The following is a 23392-nucleotide window of genomic DNA, read 5'->3' as shown; positions in this document are numbered from 1 at the left end:
ATTCTGTTTCGTATGTTGAGTAAATAATCATGTACCTACCTGAAATACAAGGACATTCTCTAAACAGAAAAGAATGATGTTTGTGTTATGTTGTGTCCTGCATTCAGCTAACAATTGAAAATTAATAATAAAACATGAAAAGAAGGTAATGGATAGCTAATATGTTTTGTTTTGTAAGATTATGAAGTTGATTAGCTTTTTAAAATGATTTTTATTACTGACATCCTGTAGCAATAAATGATCAAATCTATTATACATAATTAACTATCATTTATTATTCTATCCACTGTTTGTAATTCAACAGATAATTTCCTATTCATTATATACTATTTTAGACATTCAGCAAGCTCTAAATCTGCATAGTAGTGTCAGTATGTAAACACAGTTACACTGTGGAGATAAGCTAAGTAGACTGCAAAGAAAAAAACCCAAGCTTCTTCAATTTGTGGTTGAGTTTATGTCACACTCAAGATCAAGCCATATAAATTGTATGCCTCGGTTTCCTCATCTGTGTTCTGATATTAACAAAGCCTGCCTTTCTGAAGTGTTTTGATAGCCTCGGATGAAAGGCTCGAAGTACAAAGTATTATCTGTTATAGCTGTGGCTTTACTAAATCTTTGCTAGTTAATAATGCAGTGCGAGTTGCTGAAACTGAGAAAATTTGCTTGCAATTAACAAAGGATGTCTGCTTCAGCAGCCTTACCTCTCCTCATCTCCTTTTTTGTCATTGTAATGGTACCTAAGAATATACATCTTGGTTGCATTAGAGCAAGAGGCAGGTTTTTTGCCCCTTCTGAAAAAGCGACAGATTATACTTCAAAGTTAACTAAAGATGGCATATTTTTTTTCCTTTAAGTTTTTATTTTTTAAATTTAGTTTGGGAAAATTGTGAGATTGAACATAAACGCACAAGGTCTGTGGACATGAAATTCAAGTGGGAGCAATACAAATAAAACCAGAGAAGCTAGAAGTTCTCCCCCATAAACTGGACCTTCACTTTGATGTCCCAGCATTTTAGCTGTTTTTTAAACATGGATTTCTACATCAAAGTGAAAGCAAAAGATAATCATAATGGTAAATAGTAAAGAGAAGACCAAATCACTAAAGCCTACTCCATATACAGAGATATACTAGTTGAAAGCCAGTACAATGTCAAAAACAATTTCTAAGCAATGCTGTGACATACAGAATCACGGAAGGTAGGTTGGAATGGACCTCAGGAGGTCATCTGGTCCAACCTCCCTGCTCAAGCAGGGCCGCTGAAACCCAGTTGTACAGAACCGTGTCCAGGTGGCTTTTGAATATGTCTAAGAATGGAGACTCCATGACCTCTCCAGACATACTGTTCCTGTGCTCAGCAATCCATACAGTAAAAAAGAGTTTCCTGATGTTCAGATGGAGCCGCCTGTGCATCTCGAAATTCACAGGTTTGTTAAATCCAAGCAGCTTCCAACTGAATGTTATCACCTCGTTACTGGATTTTCCTACTTCCATTTTATTTAAATGTGAAGATTCTCTGTGAAAACAGGTATCTAATTTCTTTGCAGTTACTAGCAACTTGAGTACTGATTTGTCTACATAGTGGCCAAATAGATCACCCATTACTTAAACAGAAATAGTTTCCATATTGCAGCATCATTGAGGTAAAGCTTCCATAGTGATGGAGCTGTCAGCATTCAGTTACCCCTCAGACTGTACCCAGCTGAAACCTTTTTCCTGGTTTGCAAGGGAAAAGGGAGTCCTGCCTACCCATATATTTTATCTTGGCTGGGAGAAGAACAATGAAATATTCTTTAAAAAGATTTTTGCAGTTTTGTAGATGGGTAGGGAGTTAAGCTGGCACACAACCCTCAGCAGTCACCTGCCATAAATGAGGCAGGAGCCAGGAGACTCAGGACAACTGGTTGTAGCCAGGTGAAAGAATTTTTTGGGTTATTTCTCTGTGCAAACCAACAAAAACTATCCTTCAAATACTCAGTAGATGTGGCTTCCCCCTTGGTCTGTCAACTCCCCATTGTGGTTTTCATGTTGCCCAGCACTCCAGTACGTAGCACTTCAGAGAAAGAAACCCATAATGTTGCAGCCCATATTTGCAATACCTGAGGGGGAAAAAGTCTCATCTCCAGGCCATGAAGCAATTTTCTTCTACTCTGAAACATGAAGCATGATTACCCTTGCTCTGCTTTAGTGCTGTAAATTTGGCAAGAGTCCTAGAAAAGTGAGGCATCCTTTATCCTTTCTGGAGTCTTAAAAGCAGATTTACAGGGCACTGTGTGAAGAGTTAGATGCACAACTGGCATTAACATTAATGAGAGATTTGGGTGTAACTTCAGTGCAGCAGGTAGAAAACGTTTCTCTAAGTGACTTCTCTGAACTTTTTACTTCAAGTATGTTTCTATGTTATTTGGCTGAGGAAAATACTATGAGTCAATCACAAATATTTGAAGGCAGCACGACACATAATTAAGGCTGGCAAATAAGTTGTTTTGACCTTTTTTTAATCTATACTGGGACCACTTCACACCAGTACATCAAGCAAAAGGGGTTGAAAGTGGGTGCAGAGACCTTTGCAGTGTAAGCTTACATTGTCAATTCTTCCACTATTCTCATATTCTCAAAATAATGTGTACCAAAACACATTGAAATATTTCTCTTTTTTTCATCAGTACCTTCATAACATGGCTTTTTAACTAGCTGGCCATCTTGAGCCCAGACTTCCCTTTAAGTCTTGAAAAAAAAAAAGAGGCTGGCACAAGAAAGTGAATGATTTAAAAATGAGATGCTTTCATCTCTTGAAACATTTCAAATGTGCTGAAAAATAGATTGCGATACTAAAAAAATAAAGATTTCAAAATATTTTAAAGAAGTTCCTTTTCTTTATACTTGAATTACTCTGTAAAACTTTTTGAGACCTAGAACTCCTTAAGGTATTTGCGTTTAATTTCTTGCTTATGTAATTTCAAGAGAAATCCTATTTTCACTTAAAATGTGTTGACTAAACATTTATTTATATTTTTTAACAGAAAGAACTAGAGCAGGTAGCAAGTAGACTAAAAATATCTGCAGACATTTCAGCCTGGTTTTATTCTTATTTAAATGTGAAATTTTCACCAAGAGCATGTCAAAGTGTCCCATTCAACACCACTGGCCAGCTCTGGCTGTATTTTAAAGAATAAGCTCAATGATGCAATACCAAGATTTTGAACTTTCCTTCTCTTCTTTAATCTTCATTTTTTGAGTTTTCCTGTTCTTACATAAAGATTGCAGCATCAGTCATTCTTTTCATGGTACCAGTTTTGTCTTGGAAGCTACAACTTTTAATTATTTTTTCCATAGACTATATCATGGAGGATCACACAATGTGCTGTCATAGAATGTCCTGAGTTGGAAGGGACCCACAAGGATCACCGAGTCCAGCTCCTGTCCCTGCACAGGACAACCCCACAGGTCACACCATGTGTCTGAGGGCCTTGTCCAGTCTCTTCTTGAACACTGTCAGGCCTGGGGCCGTGACACCTCCCTGGGGAGCCTGTTCCAGTGCTCCACCACCCTCTGGGGGAAGAACCTTCTCCTAATGTCCAACCTAAACCTCCCCTGGCACATCTTCCTGCCATTCCTTCGGGTTCTGTCACTGGTCACCAGAGAGAAGAGCTCAGCGCCTGCCCCTCCTCCTCCTCATGTGAGGAAGCTGTAGCCGCCATGAGGTCTCCCCTCAGTCTTCTCTTCTTCAGGCTGAACAAACCAAGTGACTTTAGCCTCTCCTCATATGGCTTCCTCTCCAAACCCTTCACCAACTTCGTAGCCCTATATATATGTATGCATACACCCTTATCTACCACTTTGGCATGTTACCCGCCTTTTCCCAAAGCTTCAAAAGTGAAATAAATTGGTGAAGAAGGCTCCTGAAAGAGGATGGTTAATAACTAGAACAGATGGGAATTTAGATAGTGAAGATTTTTGGTGGTTTCATTTCAGACTTCGATTTTGCTATTGGAGTGTTTTTGGCATGTTCTGATTTTGCTTTGTGTCCTCAAATGTGCAGGAGGAAGGGTGGCAGGGACAGGCTCCTGAGGTGCAACAAAACAACTGGTAGGCGCTTAAGAGATCAGAGACCTAATAGCTTGAGTAAAGGACTGATGACATTTTGCCAGTTTGATTTTAATACCTGGCACATCTGTGGCATCACTAAACAGTGTACGATTTAGCTGAAACATCATAAAGATATTCAGTGTCATAAAAGTAACATTTTATTTAACCTTCCTGTAACAACTTTAAGAACAGTAATCTGTTAGAGTAGGCTGCATGTCTGGCACATGAGAGTGGATGAGAATGAGTAATCAAATCTTAAATATGTATTTGTAGCAATATTGCCTCAAAGTTTTTGCAAATATTGCTAAAAAGTGTGTGATGGGAAGAAATAAAAAGAGCTAGAGAAAATAAAATTAAATTTTATCGTCCTTAACTGGGAGTTGAAAGAATAGAGTTTCCCAGCACATTAACAGGTTATCTATTTGTTGACAGATTTCCTCTCCTCCTCTGCCACAAGCAATGGGGATACATGATATATCTCCAGAGAGAAAAACATTTTGAGCTGGTTCCTGGACTCTTGTAATTTTTTTCCTTTGTGACTCCAATTATGGACCTGATTCCGGCGCAGGGCACGCTTCGTGCCTGAGAAAGCGCTCAGGCACAGGCACGTGGCACATCCTGATGCTTTAGAAGGGCAGGAGGTGGCACAGGGGCTTGGGAGCTTCGCTGCCCGTTGTTCCCACCCCAGCTGCCTCGGAAAGGGAAGAGGCATCTCACAAGCCTTGCCAGGCCTGGCTGGGATACGTGCCATGTCCCCCTCACTCATCTGGAGAGGTTCGTACTAGCGCTATGGGGGCAAACACAAGCAAAACCAAAGCTCTAGCACGTCGAATCTAAGGAAAATCTGATTCCACAATAAATAGCACATATGAAGTTTGAATCTCATTGTATTTTAATTTATTTTTTATTTATTTTTCCTGTTTGTTTGGAGCTTTCTGTGTCTTTCAGCTGTATTTGATATGTTTATCTGCAGAGTAAGAAGGATAAAATGCTATCTATACCTCACTTCTGTAAGTACAGAAGCCTTGAGAAAATGAAGAATCTCAGGAGAGGACTTTTTATCCTGATGAAATCCACACTGCTCTGTGGGATCTCTACGTAACTGGCAGCTTTCCTAAATTTGCTTCTGGGATCTGTATTGCCTGGATCTTTCTTACTGCTGCTTACTGTAGTTAACTCAGACATCCCCTTCCCAGCATCATCCCTACACATCTCCCAAATCAGGGTTTCTCCGTGAATACTCAAGAAGAAACCTCCTGGTGCCTCACATAGGTGTATACCAATACATCCTGACATGGGTATGCCTTTCATGGGTGTGCTGGTTTAACTGAAAATGGGTTAATTTTCTTCGTGCAGTTAGAAACCTTTCTTGTTCATAGCTAGCATGCTCATTATTTGGACTTAGTTGGAGAACAAGCAGATAACATCCCGGGACAGAGTTAATGTTTTCAATTGCTCTGGTCTGAGAGCGAAGGACACTCTGACCGCTCTGCCCACAGGTGTGAGGCAGCGAGAAAGCGGGGCATGGATGGGGCAGAGCTTGACTGACAGCCAGACTGATCAATAAGAGCATTCCATCCCATTAGTGTCATGCTTCATATATAAGGAGTCAGGGCCTTCCGGTTGGTTCTGCTCTTCCAAGAGGGATCGGCTTCAGGACTAGGTGTGGCTTGCTGGGACTGCCTGCTCAGTTGTGGACAGAGTTCATGAGGAATTGCCTTGAGTATCTTTTGTTTCTATTTTATATATATATATTTACTAGTAGTGTATTAGTATTTTTTAATTTTATTAAACTGTGTTTATCTCAATCCAAGTTTCTCCCCCACTTTTGATTGGGAGGAGGCGGGAGGGAGGGGGTGAGTGAGTGGTTGTATTGCTAGCTTGGGTTTGTCCTGGTTTTGTTAAAAACAAGTTTCTCTTTTAGTGAATTTCCCTGTCAGCTAAAGCCTTCTAAATAACTGCAGTTTTCCTGAAAGCTAGATACATGTTTTGGTAGACATAGCAATGGAATGCGAGGTCATTGATAAGGATGGATGCACATCTCATGAGAGCAGTGAACTGAAACAAGTGACCAAAAAACTGACAAACTAAAGTATTCCATCCCATTCACGTGATACTTCATATAAAAGTGGGGGATCACAAGGATCTCGTCCCTTTTCCTTATGGCCGACATTGGGAGAGGACCTTGCGAGTCGTCCCTGTGAACTGAGGCCCAGTGACAGGCTGAATCCAGCTCCGGTTGGCTGCAGAGTCCAGCCCAGGACTTTGGGTGCCGGCCCCACATCTGCCGGAGCAGCTGCCGGGACTTTCAAGATTGGTTTTGTATATTTTGTATTATTTTCTCTATTTTTATTGGTAGCATTAGTAAAACATTTTTAATTTTTCCAACTCTCTTCTCTCTGTCCTTCTTTCCCTCCCAATCGCCTGTCCTTAGTGGGAAGGGGGGAGAGGGAGGGGCTGAAAGGGAAAGTGGGGAGAGAGGGTTAACAATACATCTGCCACGGTTTTATTGTCACCCTGCAATCAAACCACGACAGGGTTAAACCACAACAATGGGTGAAATTCTCTGTGTTGGGCATGCACTGGTCAGCCAGTGCTCAGATACACTGGTGGCTAGGGTGGCTGCTAACGTTGTATTCACCAATTTTCACTCCTTTATATGTTAAAGGAAGGAAACATAAGCCAAAAAATAGAAAACTATGTGTATGAAGAAGCATTGTGCTTTGGTAGAACTCGTGATGAGAACTGTGTGACTTCTGAGGTACTTAACCACAGTGTTCCTGTTCTTGTTTTTATTTATTTCCAAACAGAAGGAGACAAAGTCCTCAGTTTGTTACTGACACACATGCCAGTCGCATGGACCTTTAATTCCTGCAGCCACTGGGCACACTACACAGGGAGCTATGCAGCAAATGCCAAGTAGATGTACACATAGAGCCATGTAAGAAATACCTCTATATGTTTTAAACATCTTTCTGAAAGTGCCATATCTTTGCTCACGTAGAGCAGAAGCGAGCAGAGGCACAGTGCCTCCATCGGTCCAGTTCCATGCTATAGTAATACCACTGTGCACACAACATACACTGCTGCTTAGCACAGCCCGCTCCCCCCCCGAAGCAGCCATCCATACCCATCTGTGCTCAAAATAATAATCTGTGTCATTCAGGAAAGGGTTGACAGTTCAGCAGAGAAGATAACCATTAATTTACCTACCTCTCAGTTTCTCCCACAAGTAACACTTGTTAACCAGGTCATAGTACAGGCATCAACTGTGCTCCTTTCTTTCTCTTGTGCTCACTTTTCCAAGTACATCTTGGTCTGTCTTATCTTAAAGAAATATAAAATGATCACTTGAAATCCTGCCAGAGTCTGTTACTGTGCTGAACCTTGGCAATAACATAACAGAGTATGTTGCTGTTTACTGTCCTCCTAACAAAGCAGTTGGTCTCACCACATAATCCCATCTTCAGACTGATGATGTGTGCACGGTGATGGACAGTGGCCTGGGTGTGTCAGGGGAGGAGTTTCCAGGAGAGACGGTGAATTATCATTACCATCATAGAAGGCATTGGTGAGGCTCTATCAGGAATACAGAACACATCTTTCAGCCGTCAAAGTCTGCAAAGATGAACTAAAGTACATGCAAAGAAAGACTGCCAGGAAGATGAAGGAAATGAAGAGCACATCATATGAACAGAGACTAAGATCTTAACTCTTTTTGTATTGCAAAATAATTCTTTGAGGGTGATGACTTCTTTTTGCCTATATCTGAGGATAAACACTAGGAGGGAGAAGAGCTCATTAGGTAAATGATAAAACTAGTAAAGTAAAAAGTTGTTGTAGTCTAGCCTGAATAATTTTGGGCTGAAAATGAGAAAAGATTATTAAGTCTCAGAGCAGTGAGATTCTGAGTGCATTTCTGAAACAGTTCATGGAAAGTGATTGCCTGCTCTTCCGGAGAAACCAGTTCATTGAGCCTGGGGATCCTTAGCCTTTGTCCCTTCGCTACTTGCATGTTTTGTAGTAATGGTGAAAAAAAAAGTAAGTAAAAGCACTACATTTCTTATGTGTAAATATACCTCAGTCTCCATTCTCAGATTCATAAAGCAAAAGCAAAATTGCTTCATTATTTTGATGAGAACAAGGAGCAATAAGATCATCTGTCTTTACCAAGTTTTCCTCTAGTTACTTTTGTATGGTGCTCAATAACATGCATTTGGCTAAAGCATGTTATCTGCTTGTTACTTGGGGTGAAGACAGGAGACCAGCTCTTGCACAGTCTCACACTGATTGGCTCATGTAAAGTTGTTCTTCTCTTGTCTGGTCTTTTTTCAGCACTTTGAATTAGGTTTCTAGAGGTCTAACAGTCACTCATTGAAGAGCTGCACAGATGTAACTCACCCTTCATGGTGATGATTGGATTTCTCAATGATGTAAAAACATACATAACCCGAAACACGATGTTTTGCATGTGCTTGAAATAAGAGCCATGTTGTTTGTTGTTGTACAAGGCTAGCCTAGGTGACTACCTTTGCTGAGGAGCTAATAAAGTCTAGTGATGAAGAAAATGTGTTTGTGGTTACACCAAGTGGTGGTATTTTGGTGTCTTTCCTAGGTTCTGCATGGATTCAGTATGGTGCCCTCTAGCACGCAAAGTGACTGACTAGGTATGTTCTTCTCAATATCTGTAAAATTGATTTGTATTTATCAACCTTGCATTGTTTCAATACAAAGCCATTAAAACCTGTGAAGGAATTTGCAGCACTGCAGTGCAGTGGTGCCTGTATTTGTGCAAAGCTTTTGACATTGTCCTGCATGACATCATTGTCTCTAGATTGGAGAGATGTGGGTTTGACAGATGGACCACTCGGTGGATAAGGAATTGGCTGAATGGTTGCAATCAAAGAGTTGCGGTCAACAGCCTGATGTCCAAGTGGAGGCCAGTGAGGAGTGGCGCTCCTCATAGGTCAGTATTGAGGCTGGCACTGCTTAACATCTCTATTGGTGACTTGGACAGTGTGATCGACTCTACCCTCAGCAAGTTTGCTGACGACTCCAGGCTGCATGGTGCAGCTGACACACTGGAGGGAAGGGATGCCATCCAGAGGGACCCTGACATGCTTGAGAGGTGGGCCTGTGCAAACCTCATGAAGTTCAACAAGGTCAAGTGCAAGGGCCTGCACACAGGTCAGACCAATCCCAAGCACAAATACAAGCTGGGCACAGAATGGATTGAGAACAGCCCTGAGAAGAAGGACTTGGGGATGTTGGTTGATGAGAAGTTCAACATGATCCAGCAATGTGTGCTCGCAGCCCAGAAAGCCACCGTATCCTGGGCTGCATCAAAAGAAGTGTGACCAGCAGACCAAGGGAGGCGATTCTGCTCCTCTACTCTGCTCTCATGAGACCCCACCTGGAGCATTGTGTCCAGCTCTGGGGCCCTCAATGTAAGAAGGATGTGTACATGGAACGAATCCAGAGGAGGGCCACGAAGATGCCGGAACACCTCTCCTATGAGGACAGGCTGAGAGAGTTGGGGTTGTTCAGCCTGGAGAAAAGAAGGTTCCAGGGAGACCTTATAGCAGCCTTCCAGTACCTAAAGGGGACCTACAAGAAAGGTGGAGGGACTTTTTACAAAGGCATATAGTGATAGGACAGGGGTTAACAGCTTTGAACAGAAAGAAGGTAGATTTAGGTTAGATATAAGGAAGGAATTCTTCCCCATGAGGGTGGTGAAGCACTGGAACAGGCCACCTAGAGAAGCTGTGGATGCCCCATCCCTGGAAGTGTTCAAGGCCAGGCTGGATGGTGTTTTGAGCAACCTGGTCTAGTGGAAGGTGTCCCTGCCCATGGCAGGTAGGTTGGAACTGGATGATCTTTAATGTCCCTCCCAACCCAAACTATTCTATGATTCTATGAATGTAATACTATGATTATACAAAAAGAGAAACATGCACTTGTGATAACAGGGACAAACCGCTATGATGGGCTAGTTTTTTTATTTTAATCAGAAGAAATCCAAAAGAACAATAGTGAATCAAGCCATTTTTATAATTTACTATTAACTTACTAATTTAACTAAGACTAGAATTTGCCCCAGTGTCAGCATCTAGAATATTAATAAATAATGACATAAATAGCAACCACAGAATTAAGAAATTAATGAGTTCTTTTTACCACATGAAAGGCCCTGATACAGACCCTTTAGCTCTTGCTAATGAGAAAATCAGACAGTTTCTCCCACAGGCAGTCTGTCAGCTTTCTTCAGGCATTTCATGAATTTTGGTCAGAGTGCCCATGATACACAGTAGGTGCGCAGGATGGCACATATTCTCCTAAGTGCAGATGGATGCCTGGAGACAGACTGACACTGGCCTGCAGTCCAAAACGTTGCTTCATGGTTTATCAAACTTAGATAAAAAGGGCAGTCTTGCACTGTGTTTAGAAACAGAATTATTTGGTCCTTTCTGTTATTTTATATGATCTTTTGTTTCTTTTCCACATAAATCCACTTTATGAGAACAGACGTGAGCAGAAGAAAGCCAATTATTTGACAATTTAAAAGGTGGGGGGAAGTTAAAACAGTCGCTAAACAATAATGAAACTAATGTTGAATGGCATTCAATTAATATTTATAACATGCAGCAATATTAACAGCAGAATTAACTTATTTTTGTACGTCTGACAGCTCTCTGGTTGATTAAGAATTGCATGATGTTATTTTGCATATTTCCCATGCAAATACAGTATTATTTGCAGAATTATTTTTATCCTCAATTGAAGTTTTGTTTTGAAATCACTGTTTTCTGCTGTACTAAAGCTGTGTAAGTGATCTTATTAGGGATTTTATTTTTTTTCTGTCACCTTATCAAGCAAATCTAAATTTTATATGCTATATATTGGAAAAGTCTTCTGAGGCATAGCATGAACCTCAAAAACATAGTACCTCTCGCTCAGAGGTTGGTGAGAAGACTTCCTGTAGCAGTAGCCACAATAGTAACATAGTGATTCTGGACTCCATCAAGGGTGGAAATCTCATTTGTATTATGACACTACAGAATTACAACAGAAAGGTTGTCCTTGCCTCATAAAATCAGAGCACAGATACTTTTGCTTTTACAATGTTGATTTAGGAATAGTTTGGGTGAAACCAGTCAAGACCCCTTGACTAATTGAGGGGAATTATTCAGGTAATACTACTTTGTAATGGCACCATGATCTTTACCGATGTACCTGCTTGTCTGTTTTTACCTGACAGTAGCTAGCTTCTTCAAAAATATGTCTGATTCCCATTGTTGTTAAAGCTCCCAAGTTATTTAAACAAAAATTTACAGATCATGCGTGCCTAAAAGTGCAAATAACTGCCCAGTCAGATTTATGCAAAGAAGCAGGCCAGGAGACGTCTAACGTCTGCTGAAAATGATGGGAACTGGTATTTGACCTGGTTTTCAATAGACATCTATTGTGTCTTTACACAGCTAAGAACTCTTCTAAACCTGTGTGTAAGCAGCTTTCTAAGAGGATGAAGGAAAGGAAAAATGAAGTAAGGGCTCACTTTTACTCCTCATAATTTACGTGGTGTGTTGTGAGCATTCAACAACACAATAGGGTCTCCTGTAAATTCCATGCAAAACCAGTAGCTTGGACACACAATACAATGAATGTCTGGCAATACAGCTTGATCCTGTAAGGATGGGGTGGCCAAGTACAAACAGCCTTTCTGCACCACTGTCTGTCAGTACAATTTTGCACAATTTTCTTCCTACAGGAAATAATTTTCATCAGTTTTTGGTCAGACTTACTTGACCTATTTCTGGTTTCAATTTTAAAACCATGAAGGCATTTGACTGAGTTATTTGGTTAGGACAATGGTGGCCAAAACCTAAATGAAACGTGGCAAATGTGACAATAACAACTAAGAAAAATAACAGTCTATCCAATATATAATGTCAGAGGAGGGGTGGAAGCCCCATGACATGAGTAATTTCAAATTTCCCTGGCAAAGGCACTAGGCAATAGACAGGTTCAATCCTGTACTGATTCAGTATAATATAATAACCTTTTCTTTCTCCCACACTAGTGATTCTGTGCTAAAGGTCTGTACTACAACATGTTTCTCTGCACTGCTCTAAGAGAGAAGACAGGATAAAAGTTGAGGGAAACAGAATAAAATGAGAAGGAAGGGGTTTGCTGGTGGTTTAAACTCCTTTCCACTCTCATTGTGATTTTGTAACTTACGGTCCTGGTCTGCTTTCAACAAGAAGGAAATAAAGGCTGATTGTGGCAGAGAGAATTTATCCTCTTCTCTAATTCCTTCTGTTCCTCTTTGGATGACACTCAGATGTCAGACTGTGAAAAAAAGCATCTTCCAGTTGCTACTTTTTCATGTACTTCAGAGACAGCCAGAATGACAAGTTTTGGATCTATACCTGCATCTTCATGCTCTTTCGCCATTCCTTTTCTTCAGAGTCATTTACATTATTTTAAATACTGTAGAAACAATATCTATCAAGTTATTCAGAATGCTTTATTAAGGAATAATAGATTTTCTACAAATCACAGGGAAAAAAAAAAGCTGTAAGAGGGAAAAAAAGAAAATGGCTCAGCTTGCCCTAGCAGACAAGTATGAACTAAAAAGAGCTGAATTCATGCCCTACTCTGTCAGAAACTTTGTTTATGATCATAGCCTCTCCCCATCTCTGCTCTCAAACTGCAGGATAGGCATACTACAGACATTTTCCTTCTTGAATACAGTGGCTGGGTTGAGGGAAACCTTACTAATTTTATGAGAAGTCATAAATGCTTTCTGCAGAACAAAATGAAGAACATGAGTAACAAATGTACTCAAAATTGTGAGACAATCAGAGACTACTGTAATGACAATATCTAAGTACCAAATTTAATAACCGATCTAGGCTGTAACAACCTTAGCTGTAAAGTCTATTAAAACACATCTGAAAATATATGTGCATTCTTTACTTGGACTAAGTGTAATGCTACCTTATACTGACAATATGGATGAGGTGGCTTGTTTGTATATATATCCAGATGCAACTGAACAGCTTAAATGAACAGCTCCCCTGTACCTAACAGCTTATTTTTTTTCAATGTATAAATATATTTTAAAAATTATTTTCTACTGACAGTTTTGCATACTCTCCTTCCCTACAGACAAAAAAATTTAAGCTGAACAACAGTAAAAAATCTGGAGGTCAAATTTTGCTTTCAGCAATACCTGGGATATTTTAGACAGTATTATCAAAGGAGGCAAGAGACCAGGCTGTCCGCAAACACAACGGGAGAATGTAGCTGGTTACAGCACTCACCTTTCTCCTTTTTTTCCTAGTATCAACAGACAGGGTACACCAGGAGCTGCTTGTCAGGTGAGGCAGCAAACGCACCTTCCCAACTCACAGCCTGGATCCCTGCCCTGGACTGAGGCATCCACTCTGGCCCCCTCATCCAGAAAAGGGGCCCAGGGAGACTGTCTTAACGCAATGAAGGAGGAGGGAAGGTTAACTGTCTTCAGTGGTTAGACTGGGAAAGGGGGAGAGGCCAGGGCATCTGTCCGCAGCCCCTTGCCTGTAGATCTGAGGGACTCACATCCCTACAGCCAGAGAGCGAGTTCTGACTACCAGGACAAAGGATATTTGGTAATAAGAAAAACTCAGCAGCTCCATCTTGCTGGAGTTGTCCTACTGTTCCCTGTAATTGAAGATCCACTGTAGGAGAGGGAGGGAAGGATTTCAACCCTTTAGACAACTAGACATGGGCTTCTGAACTGCAGCTCCTACTCCAATGACTGTATAAGTGTTTTTCCAATAATTATTTATCTAATATTGAATAAAGAACTATTTGCGGGATCGGAACTCGTTCCTTCCAGTTAAACATCCTAACCTTTAGGCTGTATTCTCATGTAGACTCTTATTCTCTTAGATAGATATAAAAAAATATGTTTAGTACAATGCTTATTCAGAAGCATTTTCTGTTTCCCAGTTATTTTTTATTTTTATTATTCCCTGACTAGCTTTAAACTGCTCACAAATGTGCCCCTGATAATAAGTCAGGACCTCTCTTCAGAAATGGAAGCCATGGGCTCAAATCCCTGAAGAGAAAAAAATGGAAATAAGTTTCCCACACCACGACTGAGTGCTTTAGCTCCTGATCTGGGGAGTGGAAGGAGGAAGGGCGAAAGCATCTTCTTGACTGGGATTTGATGAGAGCAGCCTCCACAGCTGTGCTCTGCACCCAACTCGCTTCTCCATCTACTTGATGGGAGCACCTGCCTGTACACACCTCTGGCTCACATTCTGAACTAATTTTAAGAATGAGCTAGGTACTAAGCAGGTCATCCCAGTCCAACCTCTGGAGCCTCCAGGCCTGTGCAGAAAATGAATGTGGAGACATGAAGGTCAATGGTGAAAAGGGAGGTGCCTCCAGGGTTTGAGTCTGACGTTAGTGTTGGCTAAGCAAGGGTTTAGAAGATGTCAGTCTTACTGAGGGGATCTAAGTTCCAGGGCAGTTCCTGTGAACAGGTATCTCAATGAGATGCACCCATATCCTGTGCTGTAACAAGGCTTACTGGCTCCTGGAGAAGGTATCAGCTTGGTGCTTGTCCCCTGGAGTCCTAACAGAAAGCCCTGGAAATGTGAAGAGGTTCCCAGAATCCTCCCTAGAGACCTGCTGCGCAGCCCCATGGGACTGCATCTCACTAGAGCACCCAGGCTGTTCCTTTGGACTGACCCAAATCCAAAATTTCGAGATTTCCCCACATCGCTGCATCTTAAGGTTGGAACAGGCTTCTTCCTTCTTCCGCGAGGAGACACAGGATGGGATGTGGTAGCCAGGGAGCATTAACGAGTATGAGAGAAACATTAACGTCAAGTAATTGAAGAAAGCAGTTAGATCCCTTTTTGGTCATGTTTTGAAAGAGAAATGAAAGGGGCAACCTTGTGATTTAAATTGTTTAAGAAAAAAAAAAAGAAAAATAATAAGAAAAGTGCACTCTGTATACAAAAAAATAAAATATCTCTAAAATTTGCTTGAGGACAAGTATGTTAACGAATGCAGAGTTCTCCAAATATGGGCTCAATGCAAGTCAGAGAGGCATGAGCCAGGTCTCATAAGTAAACAAAATAAAAATAGTAGAGAGAATGGTTTAATAGCTTCTTTTAATTCTCAGTTTAAATAGATTCCTTGCTCAATTTGATCAAGCGAAGTCGTGTCAACTTGGTAGTGGTTATCAGTTTGTTTTACTGAATGTGCCGGAGCCTGATCCCGGGCTCTGTTATGGTGAATGTACACCCGCAAAACTCCCCTGACGCCAGGAGGGTTAGAGCTAACCCACACACCAGCAGCAGTAAGCTGAAGAACCAGAAACATTATTTTCAACAGGCTGTTTTGCAAATAAACCTTTTAACCACTGGAAAATGACTGCTCCTCCGACTACTGTGAAAGCAAAAGATTTAAAGCTTTGCTGGGACCATGCAAATCTTGTACGTTGAACTTTCCCAGAAAAGCATATTAATCTGTCAGTTGAAAAAAAATGCTGACAAGGTACTGAGCTGAGATTTGAGAAGCCCACATTCAGTTCCTGGCCTGGCTCTATCACTGGACCGCAGCAGTTTTAGACCCGTCTTTTCCCTGCACAGTGCCTCAGTTTCCACACTTGGACACTGGAGGTGATGCAATTGTATAAAGTGATTAGAGATCTACTGATAGCAAATTTTACCAATGGTGGAAAAGCCTAGGAATTGCTGCCTTCTAGAAATATCTCTGCTGTTGGATCACCAACATGCCTGTGTGCAAGTCACTGAACTTTGCTGTTCCTCAGTGCAATTGCATGCCAGTTGGACACAATGCATTTTATCCACTGTGCAGAGGACTACTAATAGCAAATTAAATTTGCAAAGTCCATGGGACTAAACGTGATCATTTGAATCAGCACAAAGCATCAGAAAGTCGGCCAGGTGCAGCTAAAATTCAAGGTATCGATTCTCATTCAAACTACTGCCCTTTTTCTTTAGTGAATTTTAGCAACCAAAGCCTGACTGAAAAACTATTACTTGTGAATGGGAACAGTACCTACTGTTTTTAAACTTGATACCTTTCTTTTATCCTCAAACTGGTTGAAATAACTTTCATTTTCAGTTAAATTACTCTAGATAGCTATTATTTCTATCTGGCCATATGCCTACTGTCCAGTTGTACAGAGAGACATTTAGTTAGTAAACTCAGTGCCATTTCTTTGAGGGTTCTGAAGAAGGATATGTAGAAGAAAAGAAAATTGGCCCAGTGCCATGAACTACTACTCAAAACGCATAAATAATATCTTCTGCTGGACCTATAATTTAAGGAGGGAGATTAGCTATAGCAATATGAATTATATTTTTGTCTCCACCCCACTCTCATATCCTTTGCTCCTCAGACACATTTTTACCAGGTGGACAGGCAGTTTTTAATGCGAGCAGGACTCTGGCTGAAATCTGGGTTTTACCTCCAGAGCTGGATGAATGTGATCAATTTATCCCTTTCCTGCACTGATTTGTCTGCTGGCAAATCACCAAGCAATTCCCAGCTAAGAAAATGTCGCTGTAGGATGATATATAGGGTGAAATGGAGAGCAGTTCCTTCCTCAATATAGCTGCAGATGCTGTAGTCAATGATAGCCATTTTAGGCGGAGAATAAAATTCAGCCATCTAGAAGTCAGGCTTCCATCTTGTTTATATGTTCTGAAAAAGCTGTTACACTGGAAACATTTTATTTGCATGGTCAACGAAAGCTATTTGATATGTAGGATGAAGTTCAGGATTGTGGAAGGCAGAACTTCATTTTTTAATGCATCCTGGAAGAGCTCTTACACCGAAAACACTTTACTTGCATGTTCTTAGTCAAGGGGCTCCTGTGTTAAAAAGACGAGGGAAGAAACAGTGCGTGTGAGTAAGCCGAGGGTACCTGGGCTTGCTTCACAAATGGGATTTAGGTTCACCATTAGTCCGTCCAGCTTGTGAGTGCTCGAGTCTTGGGGGGATTCAGCACCTTGATGGCAGTGGTGGGGAGAGTGAGGTGCCTGTCAGTGAGATTTGCTGAGCAAGCAGCAAATCCAAATCAGCCAGTAGAATATGTGGGCCTTAAGCCTCTGCCATCTATGTGCATGACTCCAGGTGCTGGGGGAAAAGTACTGGCGTATATTCCAGTATTAAACGGGGATTTTAAGAGTCTCAATTGTGGCCCTCAGATTGTAGCTGGGCACCTAGGCTCCCAGTTGGTCTAAATTGCTTGTCTTCAAAGTCCTCTTGGCTGAAGTCCTCTGAGAAAAACTCCCAAGTTTGCTCTGGATACAGATGAATAATTAGGTCTGACTTTCTGGGAAATTTTTTCAGCTTAGGACTGCCCAACTTAGGCATGAGGTTATTTTAAGACTGGGCATGAGGCAGGCAAAGTTAGACAGATAACGCTTCCTGTCTTTCTTTGGGGGAGCTCAGAAGTCAATACTTTCTTTGGTAGGGACTGTTGTTTTATTTTCAAGGGGTTGTGGCTTTGCACATGCCTTTATTACAGAACAAATCTAGTCCAGCAAGAACCACTGGATCTGGAGAGAAGACTGGAAGAAAGGTGAGGGAATTATTTGACCTCGGACCACGAAAAGAAAGAGGATATTTCTGGCAGGAATGGTAAGGAAAAGAAGATCCCGCCAATCTGAAACTGACTTTTCCATGGATCACAGTTTATGTTTTCTCTCTGCATTTTCTTTTCCCAACATCTGGACAAGTGGGCTTCCCCCCACAGTCTGCCTGAAGATATGATCATAGCAAACCCGGTGGAAGTAACGTGCCTTTCCCAGATGTCAGAAGCTGCTGAACAAGCACAAAAGAAAGCTAGGATGGAAGAGTCATGAGAACATGAGTCATTAATTTCTTTCAATCCTCATTTCAATTACTTCCTGCCCCTCAACAGGAAAATAGCTACCACAGAGTAAGTGCAGGAACATCCACACACACAGAGCAAGCTTGGAACACAGGTATTATTTAAGAAGTAGCTGCTGATTTAAAGAAATAACATATTATTTCTTGTATGTTTGCTTATAAACATCATAAAGGGAAAGTCTATGTCAGCTTGCTAATTCAACTCAACACCATCAGTTCAATTACCTAGACTTGCATGGTGTCCCAGTAAATCCTGTGCCACGTTCCTTTTTCCAGACCCACCCCACTGGTGCTGACAGGGGAAGAACTGATTCTTTGCTATCCACACCGTGAGGAATTCCTCACAGAGCTGAGGATTAAATGTGGCTGTTTTAAACAGATTGCCTTTTCTTTAAAGTGATGTTAGTTAAACAAAGCTATCATTTCCTATCACAATATTTATGCTTGCTACTAGCTCTTCTGTCTCCAAGTTACTTGCTAGTGCAAGGTGGTGATCAGAAAGAAAGAAAGTCTATGTTTTGGGCCTTTTTATTTATGAAACACTGGAAGAAAGATTAAGGAGCGTTAATTCATCTTACAATGTTTTCACAGCAGAAAAAAAAGTTGGCAAAAATGTATTATACAAGCTCTGTCCGCCATCTCCCAGGGTTGTACAGCTATTTACCCTGGGCCAATTATATTTTACATGATCAACACACCCAATAATTAAATAATGAATTGGTTTCTTTTGGAAACTCTATAAAACGTCATGGACCAGAGAATATTTATCTTGCCTCTGTGATTCCTGCTGAAGAAACATCTGGTTCTTTTTTCTTCAATCAACATGAAGCCTGAAGGGGCCCAAATTCAAAAGCAATTATATTTTATGTCATTTATGTGCATTACAGGCTGACAAATTTAACTTGTTGGAATATGTGATCCCACCCTCCCTATCCAATTTATGTTGATCACATTTTCAGACAGCCATGGAAAGAGCTGTTGCAGCTTGATAAAAGTTGTTGATCTATCAACTCCTATAACGTCATCGGCAGAGTTTACAATAATGAAGTGCTTGTTTTAACATAAAAGCTACTGCTAGACTGTGCTTCCCTTCTACAGGGATTATTGTCAGGGAAAACCCCAGAAAACGTCTCTTTGTATACACCTTGTAGCAGGTCCTTCAAGCTCTTTCAGCCTTCATCTCATCTTGAAAGAGAAGCACCCTTGCTTCCTTTAAAAACAACTTTTACTTTGAAAATTATAGAAGACTTCAATGAAAAAAAGACCACAGATGCAAATTCTGGATGGTATAAACTTCCACTTCTCATAGAAGGCTTATTTTGATATTGAAGCTTTGCCATTTCAGACACTGTGTTCTAGAGCAGTGGTACCTACAATGTTTGCTCATAAGCAATAAGGCAGGTGTATTTGAGCACATCACCCCCTGTATGTTGCTATCCTAGCAGAGCTCAAAACCTAAGCTGGTGAGGAGACCCTGTGGTACCTCTGGTGCCACAATGAGGGGTGTTGGTGATTTAGAAAATGGTAACATTTCTTGTGAGTTTTATTTGAATCAAAATCCCTTGGTCTGTGCTAGGAAGCTTAAATAGCACCATGACAATACTCTCAGTAATGTCTGGTGTGGGTGGATTAAATGTCAGGCTCCTAGAAGTACTGCCTTTGAGAAGAATGGAAAAACAAATGCACTTATGTCTACTATAAGTATTGCCATGCATTCAAAAAAGGCAAGCTTAGCCTTCTCCAGTTTAGACAGTTGATCTCAAAACTCATAAGATTTAACAAAAAAAAAAAAAGTTGAGTGAGCTATTGGGATTACTCCATCATCGCTTTGAGCTTTTCTCCCAACTCATTGGAAACTAACTTAAAAATTTTAGCTGCCTTCAACAATGTGCTGAGATGTGAAACAATTCTGTTGGAGCTTGCCACCTTGTAAAGAGAATGTCATGACTGCTTTGGTTAGAATTGGAAAAACCACCTTATGAGTCACTTTATGAGTCTTATAAGTCGGTTCCAGCATGAGTAATTACATTCACCAATGTAATACCCATTTTCAGTTCCTGCTGGGTCTTTTTTTCCCTTCTAGTATCTTTGCTGTTTTACTCCAGAGGGGATGAATTGTTGGGGAAAATGTGGAAGTGGATAGTTGCATTCAGACAAACGCATAAGTCAGTTTCTTAGCTTTGGAAGTTATTTTAGGATTTCTAGTCTACCTTTCTTCCCCATGTATATATTCAGATCACTTATGTTTACGGAGAAATCCCCATGATTTTGCTACAGCTAAGCTTCTGCACTGCAAATTACATGCAGGTGAGTGATCTGTAGCTAGGCCTCGCTTGGAAAAAACTGCACGGCTTGCTTGCTCCAGTCCTTTGCCCTTCCTCAAATGCTCTGAAGGCGCTACTGCTACTGCCTCTTCCTTCCTCCCTGGGATGCTCATCACCTTCTTTTCGCTCCTGCCAGGCCTGCGGTCTGCTCCGACAACTCCAGAGCTGAGCTAGAATGAATGCACCCACCTGGACTATGGTGACACCCTCTGGAGCTGCTTGGGTGAGCTGGCACGCCGGTCCCCCTCTGGGAGCTGTGGGTGAGAGCCAGGCTCGTCCCAGCAGTGGGGTCCTGCCCTGCGCCCCCGCCACCATCTGCTCACGCCGCCCTGGTGAGCTGCCTCACCGCCTGGAAACTGCTTTGCTAGTGAATAACTGGAGATGAGACTTGCCCAAGGATCTCAGCCATCTCCGCCTACTTGCAGCTGCATGGCTATACATCAGCTCACAGCATCATATAGTTAGACCGCAGTGCTCCTTGTTTCCATCTTCTAAACTCTATTAAAAGGCAGCTAAAAATACCTTAAATACTTTCCTAATGTTCTTTTTCCATGTAAACAACTGCTGTGGGAGGAAGTGGCTTTTACATTTTTGTCTGGTAGGGGTGGTTCGCACTAAGAAAATGTTTAAGAACGCCTATACGAGACCATACTATCTGATGAACAAATCAACTGCCAAATTTGTGTTAAAAAGGAAGAAGTAAATAGGCCTTGTATAGCTGCTGAAGTTCAGAAAGCTTCTTGAACTGCTTAAATAACCTTTAGGCCATGCTATAGCTGGAAAAGTGCTGAACTGTTGTTTTTGTAAACATTTCCTCACAGGCATAAAGAAACAGGCTGTGTTGACAAGTGGGAACTTCTGCTTGAGACAAAACTTTGGCAAAAGTTTTCTTCTGGAAGCCGGGGTGATAGCACTTCTTCAGCCCTGATAGAAGAGGCAAAACATTCAGCGGTCCAATCTACCACTCCTGACGTATTTCTAATGTCACAAAAGTGTCATAGGTGCATTGTCAGGTGGTCACCAAGGGAGGTAAATGTCCCACAGATGCCATCCCAGGTACAGCATCTGCTCTGGCACCTCTGCCTGACAAATCTGGTCTCCACATCTTGTGGTTAAGCTGTATTCCCAATGGGTGTTGCACTGCTTGTGATTTTCTGCAAAAACTTTTCAAACACACTAATGCATATTTCTTGTTGACAGTTTGAAGCAAGAGACAACTGTCTGCCAGGCTGGCATACAGACCCTCAAGTGCTGACTGATGCTGTAATGCTTGAGTCAGTATTGAGCCACTGCCCTAGCATAATGCTGAGGGCTGGATATGCCTTGATTTGGAACAGACACAAGATTACGAGTACTTCATCCCATCACACTCCTCCCAACAATGGTAATTATAAGTCCTGTGGTACATTTTCACAAGAAAAGGGCTGTTAGCTTAAGCTGTCCTGGCCAAAATTCCACTTCAGGTCATTTCCTTTGCCTTCCCACGCTGATTGCATCTGTAATTTAAATCTTATATTCATTCTCCTAAGCTATGTAGTGTTACTTTTCTCTGATCTGACTAAATGGTGACTTCATTGCAATGGATAATTAAGAAATCTGTTTTCAGAACTAGGACCAAAGCAGCTTCATCTTCCTAGCGTGCTCAGAACACTTTGGAGAGTAAAGAAATACAGAACTTGGCCTGATTTTATTAAGCAATTCTTTAATTTGTCAGTTTGTTGCAAAATTCTCAGAAGCTACAATGGATTTGCAATATTGTAATTTCAGGAGAGGTATGTGCAGAGCTAAGAGCTCAAGCAACAATGATGTCTTGAGGGTCTCAGCACGCACTACTCATATGTAATAGCGGGGACTAATAGGGTCTCAGTACTTTTCAAATCAGGCCCAAAGTATCTCAAGATGGTCCTCCAAAAGCAAAAAAAAAAAAAATTCTGACATTTTTTAGCTAAACTAACACAAGCTCCCCAGTATTTGTAAGCAGAACATGAATGGGGCAGTCCTTTGTATAAAGAAGCTGCAGCGATGTAACAAAGGCAACTTGTCTCGGCAGCTCGTTAAGCTAGCATTTGTATCACCTTTGGAGTATTTATTATCTCACCCTTGTGCCACATGTTTCAGGCAGTCCCAGTCAAGACTGAAAGACTATAAATTAATCACACCAAATGCTTAAAATATTGCAGGACTCTGTTTTACAGTCAGTAACATTTCCTGTAACCATTTTGTATCAGCCAGAATTTTTGCTGATGCTAATTCATAATATAGGTAAAGCACCAGATCCTTCATTGAAATCAATGGCCACATGCTTCTTGATTTTAATGAGATGATGTGTCCATTCAGAGTAAATTCAGGGAGTGAGAGATCTTTCTCTTTTTGGACCTTGACTTTCCAGGGTTGTTGAGACTACTCATCTATTCTGCTATATTTAGCTCTTCAGGTAGAGTGATTATTCTGGAAAAAAGTCATGCTTATTTCAGCATAGCATATTTGCAGAGAAAGCTCTTCCAGAACAGCTCTGCCAGGTAACTTCTTTATATTTGTTGTTAATAGTTCATAGTGACTGAAAATCTCCATCATTTGGCGGTTCTTGGGAGCCCATTGGAAACAAGCAGCTCCCTTGTTCCTGCTCTCACTAGATACTTGTCTGCAGCTCAGCTGGCAGAAAGCAGGCACTGCTGTAGAAGTAGTAATATACTGAACTATTTTTATCACCTCAGGAGGGCTTCCTAGACTAAACCTTTGAACCACAGTAGCAATTTAGGTGAGGAAAACTTACCCTACTGGTGCCTGTGTTGTACCTGTTCTATACAGAGGACACAAGCCTCCACAAAATACAAAGCTATTTCTGAAAGAAAAAGTCTCCTTCCACATCAGCTTAAACTATATTGTCCATTTTTCTCCCTCAAATTGGTCTCCATTATTGCTATAAGAGTCTCAGGGTGTTTATTTTAACGTCTATCAAAAGTAAAAGAAATCAGAAAGATCTATTACCCTGTTCTGGAAACAAAGAACTTAGAGACATAGTAATGCTCTAGACAGACAGTTTCTTCCTATT

This window comes from Caloenas nicobarica, chromosome 1 (genome assembly GCF_036013445.1).
Source record: "Caloenas nicobarica isolate bCalNic1 chromosome 1, bCalNic1.hap1, whole genome shotgun sequence".
Classification (NCBI taxonomy): Eukaryota; Metazoa; Chordata; class Aves; order Columbiformes; family Columbidae; genus Caloenas; species Caloenas nicobarica.
Note: the sequence above shows the minus strand (reverse complement) of the source record.